Here is a 9,613-nt window from a genome sequence, read left to right as displayed (position 1 = left end):
TATGCTCTGTTGACTTGGGGCTTTGGCCTGCGTTTGCAAGGTTTAGGTAGATTCAGAGGTCAGAGTCTACATCTGAGGCCACAGTTGCTATGCTGATTCACTCATCTATGGCCAGTGGAATGTGGTTCTCTGAATAAATGACAACCCACTCTGCAGATCTGCTGCCTCTCTGTGTTGTTTCAGTGACATTTTATACTGACATAGGGCTTTGTAGACTGCTCCCAAGTTTTATCATAGGGCAGCTCTCTGTTGCATGAGATCATTTTCCCCACTGCAGATTTGCATAGTTTTGACAAAACATTTCTCTGCTTGGCTGAAACGCTTACTTTCAGCATAATGCAGCCCAACATGTTTACCCAGAAAAAAGCACAGCAGCATCAGCATTAAGTAACCATGGCTAAGGATACAGAGAATTTAGGAACTATCACTTGGCTATGTTTTTTCCTCCTGTGATGAGTCTGTTTGGGTAAAGTAGCTTATTCTACACTGAAATGCTCTTGCCAGCCTAGTTATATTATATTTAACAAATCACACTTTACCTGTCAGCATAGTCAGGCCAGCAAAAGCTCTAATGTATGTACACCTTAACCACAAAGCTAACCAACTGTCTGTGTGCTGATACTGTGATAGTTAGCATGATATTTTGATCAAGTGAAAATCAGGCAGAACAGGCCACTGCAAGTGGCTTTTTGAGACTGAGCTGCCCCATGTGTAACATGCCACTCAGCTAGCAGAATTGCTTGAGAATCACAAGATGCTCTGAGACAACCAAAACTGAGATCTAAAGTTGATGTTTGTATCATAAAGTCTCCCTTAAGTAGGCCACAGTGATGACAACAAGGGAGTAAGTTTGTTCTTTGATTGCAGGCATTGCCATGGCAGTTTGCAGATGTTAGTTTTCAGGAAAAGAAGCTTTCATGGAAATGAGATGTATTTGCAGAGAGGGATTTTTACTCTGTGATACTGATTTTGAAACCAGCACAGGGCTCAGAAATGTCACATGCTAGAGTAAGGTAATTAGGATTCAGTCCCCAGTTGCTTAATCTCGAATTATAAATAGTAGCAACAAGTAACAACATGTTTTTACTTTGTGAAGTGAACACAAAAGTTACCATAGGACAGCCCAGCCCCCAAACTGGGGCAAAATGACCGTATCAGCAGGGTGTTCCACCTTGGCCAATTAACTTGAGGAACAGGTGAGGCTAATTAGCCTCAGCTGAAGCCTTATTAATTTGTTTATATAACTCCCGGGACCCAAGCTAGTATCTTTAGCTAGGCATGCAAAAAGTGTGGTACTGCCTTTGGAGAATTGCAGTTTTTAGATAACAAATCCTGCTCAGCTACCCAAGGACAAAGGTATGTGCATTCAGTCAAAGCCTTTAGTACTTCCACTTTTGAGAATTTTTGCTCCAAGTCATATAGTTGTCTCCCTCCCTCCCTTTTGGCCACAGCTGCATATTGTTTTCTTTGCCTTTTGGCAAGTATGGCTGGTCAGCTTAAAAAAAAAGTAGAGGGAAGGTTTCTTGTATTCACAGAACAACTGTGAAGTTTGGTGAGGGTATCTGCCTTGTTTTTTCCTGGGTTTGTATGCTGTAACAGCTCTTCCAGAATACTTTATGGCTTTTGAGCTTTATTTCACCATAAGTAATCATAATTTTAGGGATCATTGTCTTTCTCTACAGGTTCTATGGACTTTATCAGGTACCTGACTCCTTTTTGTAACTTGCCTTCTGCAGTATGGGCAGCCCAACATCAAGGAGATATCTGTGTTTTCTTCTTGGATGTGCCTTCAGATAAAAGGTATGCCTTTTTAATAGTACTTGGTGCCTGGAGTACTTCGTTGTTATTTAAAGACAGTCCTAGCTTTTGAAAAGTTTTTCATTTCTTGTAGGATTGACAGTGGTTCTTTGGTGGCCTGGACTTCGGAGGAATTTGGGAGTAAACTATAGGCTATTTTTTAAAAATTAAATTCAAATTGTGAAAGGAAATAAAAATTTATATCACTTATTTCAAAACTGAGTCGACTAGATTTTCTAATATATGTGTATCATTTGGTTTTGCTCTCGTAAGTGTTGTCCCACAAATGGAGTTTGTTTACCTGGTGTGCAAGCCAATAACACACAAAGTTGAGGTATTTTCAAATTAATTTCATTGATGCATGTGAATGGGTGCCTGTCTCAAGACAGCACACCCTTGTCTCAAAAATTCTCACATTTATACACCTAACTAATACATATTCATTGTTGTTTTCCTTAATGATTGGTTCTTTCTTCTTTGCCCCTGATATAAATTAGTGTGCAGACTCTGTCTTCCTTAATTGCCTTTTTTTGAGTAGGTGGTATCATTTGAGTAGGTGGTATCATTTGAGTAGGTGGTCAATGAGTTGGTGGTCATGATCTCTCCTTTATGAATTACCTTTTACCTACTTCTTCCCTAATCTAGGCGGTTCCAAGCAGTTCTTCAAGGTTTATTGGCCAGACCACAATTCATTATCTTTTCTGACATAAACATAAAGCCCTATTGTCTAGTAGTTCCTAAACCCTAAATCATGTCTAGTTATTGTTTCTCTATTTTAAATATTGACTAATGGGGGCTGTACACAGGACTTTAGCAGCTCCCTGGTTATTTCAAGCATATTATACCTATTAATTGATAACATTAGCATCTGAAAATGATAATGAAATTATAAGCCTGAGAGTACTGGTTGGTTTTTTTTTCCAGATGGGGTAGATGGATATGATATTTGAAAATGTCTTGGAGGAGGTCGAATATGGTTTACATATATAAGAGGGGTTAAGTAAACTGTGTCAAGATTTTTCTGCAATATTTTTCACTGAGACTAAATACAATGTGTCATCAGGTCTTTATGGGCTCACATTTATAGAAAGTATAAATTACTTTCAAATGACTGCTATCTGCTGAGGGTTAGCTGTTAAAAATGTTTACCTCTTTGTTTATAGTTTTCTAAATCCGGGTTTTTAACAGAAGTGCAGGCAACTCCTTTAAATATTACGCATTTCTGAAGAGCTTCACTGAAGCACGCTATTCTAATGGATCATTTACTGCTGATAGTGCCGATAAACGTGAGATAAGCAGGTTAAATATTGACTATGTCATTTTATTTGTTATGATTGTAAGTGAGCAACTACTAAAGTATGCCAGTATATCTTGTAAGTCTAGATCAAAATGATCTACTATGAAAGGAAAGATTAATTATCCATGAAATGTGTGAATCCCTCAGAAAACACAGTTTTGTCCTAGGAGGTATTGAGATAGATAAAGTAGGTAGATAATTTATGTGTGCCCATGGAAAACCTGATTCAAAACTTGCTAAAATCAGTGGGCTTACTTTCAGTGGGAATAAAGTCCTAAATTAATGCACTGCATTAATTCCTATAGCAAATATGGCCCTAGTCAATTAATCATGACTGCGGTTCAAAACTGTGACCCTCCAAATGGTTGGGGGGATTTTTCCGGAATGTAAAAATTCTAATGCATGCCTTGGATTTGAAAATATGATCAGTCCATTTGGTATGACTTGAGTTTTAGAGCATTTTGAAGTATGTTTTCATTTTCTTATGTGAACTTTAAACCATGGATAAGTTTATTTTTAATAATTCACAGAATTTAGAGAATTTTGGAGTTGTTTTCATACTCTGTGTACTTCAAACCATGAATAAGTTTGCTTATTAAAGCTGAGACAAATTTGTGAGAACATGATTTGATTTGAGTTTTAAGTCTTTCTCTGGACATTATGCAAAACAAAAGGAACTTCTGGAATACAAATATGCAGGTTGTATTGTAACATTACTTGCAGCTATCCTGGGAACTCATTAGTTTCCCATACCTTTGGTCTAAACATAATTTTCTATTAAGTAATTAAGCATTGAACTTGCTGTCCTGTTTCTCATAATAATATGTGTAAGTATATATAATTCTCTATTGGTAAATGGTACTGTGGAAACACAGCTCTGATTAAAAATAATTTGTTGTTAAGAAAGAAATTAGAGTGACAAGAAATTTGTGGTCCCACAAGATAAATGCCATATTGTAGCAAAATTGGGCAATGTACTAAGACTATACATTATAGAAAGCTTTCAATATTAGTCTACACAGCCTATCTTTTCTTGTAGTGTAATCGAATCTCCTGATAACGTTTCATTTTCATAGTGCTCCTAATATGACAAGGGTAGAGAACATACAGTCCAAATGGTCTCTTTTTATTGCCTGGTTTACATAATTTTTCTTTTATTTGGTCTCTGCAAGATATTTTCTGGCCATGTGTTATTGTTTAATCCCGTGACTTTTGGACAATATTTTCAATTCCTGGGCCCCTGAATTTGCCTATTGTAACACCTATATATAAGCCGCCTGAAAACTAGAAAATTTCAATACATTGACATCTTTTAAACTTTTTGTCCTTGATGTAGTGTTCACATTTCCTCTACTGTTTTAAAACTTCTTCAATACTGAGAAGATATAGAGTTTGCAAAGGGGGGGGAATAAAATTAATAGGGGAAAAGTCTAAAATGTCATGATGTGTGCCTTTAATTCTGTTATTTTCAGAGGCTGAAAAGAGGAAAATTCAAATTTATTACAGTTTAAAACATTCTCTTTTAGAAAAAATGAACAAGAAAATATTTTATTTTATTTTGAATCTTCCTAATAAATCAAAAAATGTAATTCTGGATGAAGCACAGTTTTAATGCACATTCAGTAGATCCCAAAATTTTGGTCTAGCTGGCATGTAAACAGTCATTCTTCCATATACTTCATTCATGCCAGCAGCCTGCTTTATACCTGCAAAGCTTTATTACTGTTTTATATATAGTCTGTTCTGACTGTGGGTACACAGAAGACCATCACTCAGGGTTCATAGGAAAATGCTTTTTTTCCAGTACAAATTGTGAGGAAAAGAGTTGTGTGTAGGTTTCCATAACCTGGATGCTAAATTCAGAATGTCTTTGCAATTTGTCTGCAGCTATTACAGATTGTATAGCCTTCCTTGTCACAGCTGTGGCTGATAGGTTTCTCCACCCTTTTGTAGAGAGCTTACTTTTGCGGTATTCAGGATGTGGAAGTCATTTTAAGGGACTGTTCTGTTTTTCATGGGCAAATCTGTGTCTAATTTTTTTGGCCGTTCAACACTGCAATAGGAAAAAGTAGTTACCACCTAGGAAAATCTCAGATATTGACTAAGGAGTAAACCATTAGATCAGATCTCTGCTGACATGAGATATTCCAATGTGCTATTTCAATAATGAGCACTTGCTTTGCTTTAAAGATTTTTACTAAGGTTCCCAGGAGGCCAAAACAGCCACTCAGCTTAACAATGAGCTCTCCAGCTCTGGAACGTTTAGCTCATGTTACTGTATGGGTCACTTTACCACATTCTGGCTCCTTCCCTGCATGTCCATTAGCTGGTAGCTAATGGTGTAATGGAAGCAGCCCATTCTCCCAACAGCCTCTTGCATACAAAGGTAGCTGTTCTTTTCTGTCTTTAAAAATACTTCAAAACTGGTGACACTTTTCTTTACAGAAGTACAACAAATAACATAAAAATAGAACTGCAGCTGGAATGTGAGCTACTTAGCATGGATTAATATGTTTATTAAAAATCTAGGGATTTTGGATAGTCTTGTGAGATACACATGACCTTTTCATGATACTCCCCAGAGATACTAGTCATACCGTCCAAAAGCAGCATAAAGGAGTTCAGTCTCATACAAACAATATAATTAAGGCCACTTTGAGCCTAGTAATGGGAGACAAACATAGTAGTCCTGCTCAAATAGCCTTTCCAAGTATACCACAGTTGTCAAATATTGCAGTTATTGGTGCAATTAGTGCAAGGGGTTTATATCTCTAGATATAAGTAAGTTTTGTGGTTTCATTCTTAAATACAAAGAATCAGTTTCTTCTCTTAGTGAGCTTATGCTGAATGCTTCTCTCTGTAATACGGAACCAGAATCTGCCTCTGAAATTCTGTGCATGGAGTATGGTGATCTCGGACTGGAAGTCTATCCAGTCATGAAAAACAGCCATCACTCTCAGCCTTTGTTAGAAACTATATTATTAGCAGTCTCAGCAGAGAGGTCAAGGACTGCACAAATGGTGTAGGCTAATGTATCTTCGCTACAATAAAGGGCTAAATTCAGGGTTAAGGATTATTGTGGGGCAGCACAGAGAAGCTGTGTATCATATTATCATCCCCAGTACTGTGGGGCTTCATCATTGTGCTTAGCATCATACAAACACATAACAAAAAAATGTCTGCCCTCAGGCCTTAAAGTCTAATCATTGTCCTCCCCATCTGGGCACAGAGGACCTGAGTGACTTAAGTGTGGCATCTCCTATTTGCATTAAATTTGCTCACTCCATTTCATACTTACACTGCTGCTGACTACAAAAGCCACCTATGTAAAAACAGTAGGATCAAGAAACCTTGCTGTTGCAAATTAATTTTTAACAAGCTGTTAACATTTGAAAAACGTTCTAATTAAGACATTCAAATAAGCAAATGGCTTGATATAGACATAGTCCATATCTCCCCAAGGCTGAGACAGATAAATAAATTTTTTTAAATTAATGTGATCTTGTCATACTTATCACACTTACTTTGTATATTTTGCATCAAAATAATATGTTTCTGTAGCACTGTGTCACAGTCTTCAAAACATAATATAGTAAGTATATGGTGATAAACAGCATCCTGTCCAAATCAAACTTTTAAAAACAATCTTTGCTTAAAAAAAAAATAAAATCTACTGGTGACTATGGAGTTGATTATTAAAACTTAAAAGTGCTGTGGCTTTTGATATGTAACTGACTGAAATTATTCTAGGAGCTGTGGCAGTGTTGATGTTTTTTTAAAAACAACAACAACAAAACCCACCACACAAAAAAACCATGGGTTCTTTAAAGTGCTGCCTTGCAGTCTCAGCAACTTCTATTCACATCTTCTGTATGTATTTGTAACACCCCTTGGTCAAAGCAGAAGAATCGCATGCCTGAAGTACCTCCTTATGCTTCAGTGCTACATTTGCTACAATAGAATTTTTTTTTTTCTGTCTAAGCTTTTGTCTGACCCTTATTGCAGAACAGCTAAACACCTTTAGTCAGCACTGCTGCATCCCTCCTAGGTAGGCTGGCTGTCCTCTTCCATTTGTAACGGTGAAGCTGAGGTACCACTACAGCCTTCATGCTAGACATTGCTTTTGATAATGCTGTCCTACAGAATAAAGGACTGTTCTGACAGTGAAAATCTTCCCAAAGCTGCTCTAGGAGAAATGTTTGTGGGAAGACCACCTCTAGGGCTTACTGAGCAGCTGTAAATTTTGGAAGCCTGGTGTCTAACACATTGCTCTTCCGCAGTCAGATATACCACGTGCATGGAGTCAGGGAGCTTCACTGTGTATACCAAAGCTGAGGAGTGAGGTGATCATGGAGGAGGATGTGTTTATCAGACCAAATAAAAGAATACAAAGGACTGCATTTGTGTTTATTAAAAAAAAAAAAAAATTTTTGAAAAGTCCAGAAGAGTTGGAACAGAGTAGAACACCTTCAGGAGCATCAGGAAAAATGAAGCAAAGTTCATAGCCAGATGGTATAGTGTTACAAATCTATTATGGAAAAATAAGTTTGACAGTAAAGCAAACTAATTATTTTTGAGCATGGTTATCCCAGTCATGATAATGTTAAAACACCATCAAAAAGGCTCAGATCATAGAAGTTCTTTTACAACTTTTCATTTTTATAAACTGTACATATTTGCTATTTGGGAATGGAGTGAAGGTTCTACATCTGGAGAGAATGGCTTTTTTTTTTTTTTTTTTCCCCTCCCAGATAGCTGTGCTCTAAAGTATACTTAGTATTTTTTAGGGAAATATGTTTGTTTCTGGTTTTCTAATTTCTAACAAAATTACCTGAAATCAGATGTACAAATAAGAACTCTGTTAACCTTAAACATTTTCCATCCAGAATCTGGAAGACAAGCTGATTCTTACTGATTTATGCATCATATCCTGTAACATGGTGTAGCTAACTACCCAGTTTCTCAGAGTCAATCGTGTATAACAAATAGAATCCACCACTGCCTGAGCTATGTCTCTTGTTCTAGGATTTCCCTGGGGGTAAGTCCAAATCCCATGTACTGTAGATCTCCCTTAGTGAGATAATTATTGTCCTGCCAGGTTGCTGTAAGCAACACATCTGATCAAAAGCAAGGAAAAGGAGTGTAATTACCAGATGAATTGTTGGAAGACCAGTTTACTAGCAGTATACATCTTGAAATTGCGTGGAACCGTATGCATTTTGAAATATGTCTTGAACTTGCTTTTTTTGGCTTAATGGAATATTTTGGATAGGGCCTGGTGCTCAATGGATATGAAAGGCCACAGTCAAGACAGGAGCCCAAGACAAAGAACTAGAGGCCTGCTGCCAGTTTTACTAGAAAACCAGGTAAAAGACTTGGAAGAAGAAAAGGCTACAGATCCACCTGCAGGCAGGGTAAATATTTTAGGTAGATTTTTGTCTTTTGTTTTAAAGATGTATGGTTTGGTTCCTTGTGTTTCTCTAATTTCAGAAAACCACCTGTGATAGCAAATGGGGCTTATAATGCCTTCCAGTATTCTGTAGCTTTCAGTAGTTTGTCTTTTTTTGACAGAGCAGATTGAAATATGTGTGTGTTCAAATCCATATTTTGTTCAGCTATCATATTTTCTTGGATCAGAAGCCTCTGAAGTGCTAGTGGTGTTTGCATATACATTATGTTTACAAATGGCCTGTGTCTTTGAAGCATTCTTCTGTAAAGACTATTCATAGGTGTGAAGACAGTGTATTTCTGGGTCAAGGTTTGTCTGTTGTTGCTTTCCTCCCCTAAGACTTGCTGGAGTAGCCTTTGCATTTGCTTTATCCCCTGGAGTTCCATGGTAATCTGGCAGCTGGATTCATGTCTCTTTTTATTCGTGTTTCTGATAGCTGTTCTTCAGTGCTAGCATCTTCAGAAACATGTGTTTTTTCTATAGCCTGAAAAAAAACATGAACCCATTGGGGATTACACGTGTATGAGATGAAATTCTGCACTGAAGCCAAACAGGCTTTCTTCCTTAGGTGGTAGAATGGTTACATAGCAGAAGTTTTCTGCAGTGAATAGCCATCAGTTGCCAATGTCTTGAACATCTGAGATGGAAATGAGGATAAAACAATTCTGGTCTTGGTATTGTGCAGTTTTAATGGAAAGGTCCTTACTGCCTCTTGTGATGGGTTGCAGGGCTGGAAATTAATTCGAGAAAGTTACTACTGTGCTTTACCTTTTTCCCACTGAGATTTACATTCTTTTTTTCCTTTTTTTTTTTTTTTTTTACTTTGTTTCAATAATCTGAAAATGTTCTAATCATCAAATTTTGCTCCTTTACTCTGGAAAACACCACTGCTGCAGTTTAGTCCTTTTATTGTCAAACATAACTTATTTTGTAAGTCTATTTAAAAGGCGTTGACAAAACACATGACTCTAATTTAGCAATGTTTGTTGTCAAGCAAGTGCTGCTGCTTAGGCCTCGTGTTTGTTATTTGATGCCTCGGTCATGCTACAGAAAGTGTTGCATCTGTTCAG

The 9,613-nt window shown here is 37.1% G+C and overlaps 1 long non-coding RNA gene across 1 annotated transcript; it reads left to right on the top strand.

Moving 5' to 3' along the window:
* Positions 1-1,105: 1,105 nt before the first annotated feature.
* On the top strand, positions 1,106-2,006 carry LOC142039123 (uncharacterized). Its single transcript, XR_012652819.1, has 3 exons — positions 1,106-1,356; positions 1,683-1,800; positions 1,875-2,006. It is a non-coding gene; the product is annotated as an uncharacterized LOC142039123 (long non-coding RNA).
* The last annotated feature ends 7,607 nt before the right edge of the window (positions 2,007-9,613 follow it).

Source organism: Buteo buteo, chromosome 13 (genome assembly GCF_964188355.1).
Source record: "Buteo buteo chromosome 13, bButBut1.hap1.1, whole genome shotgun sequence".
NCBI classification, from domain to species: domain Eukaryota; kingdom Metazoa; phylum Chordata; class Aves; order Accipitriformes; family Accipitridae; genus Buteo; species Buteo buteo.
Note: the sequence above shows the minus strand (reverse complement) of the source record. Positions and strands in the feature narration are given on the sequence as shown.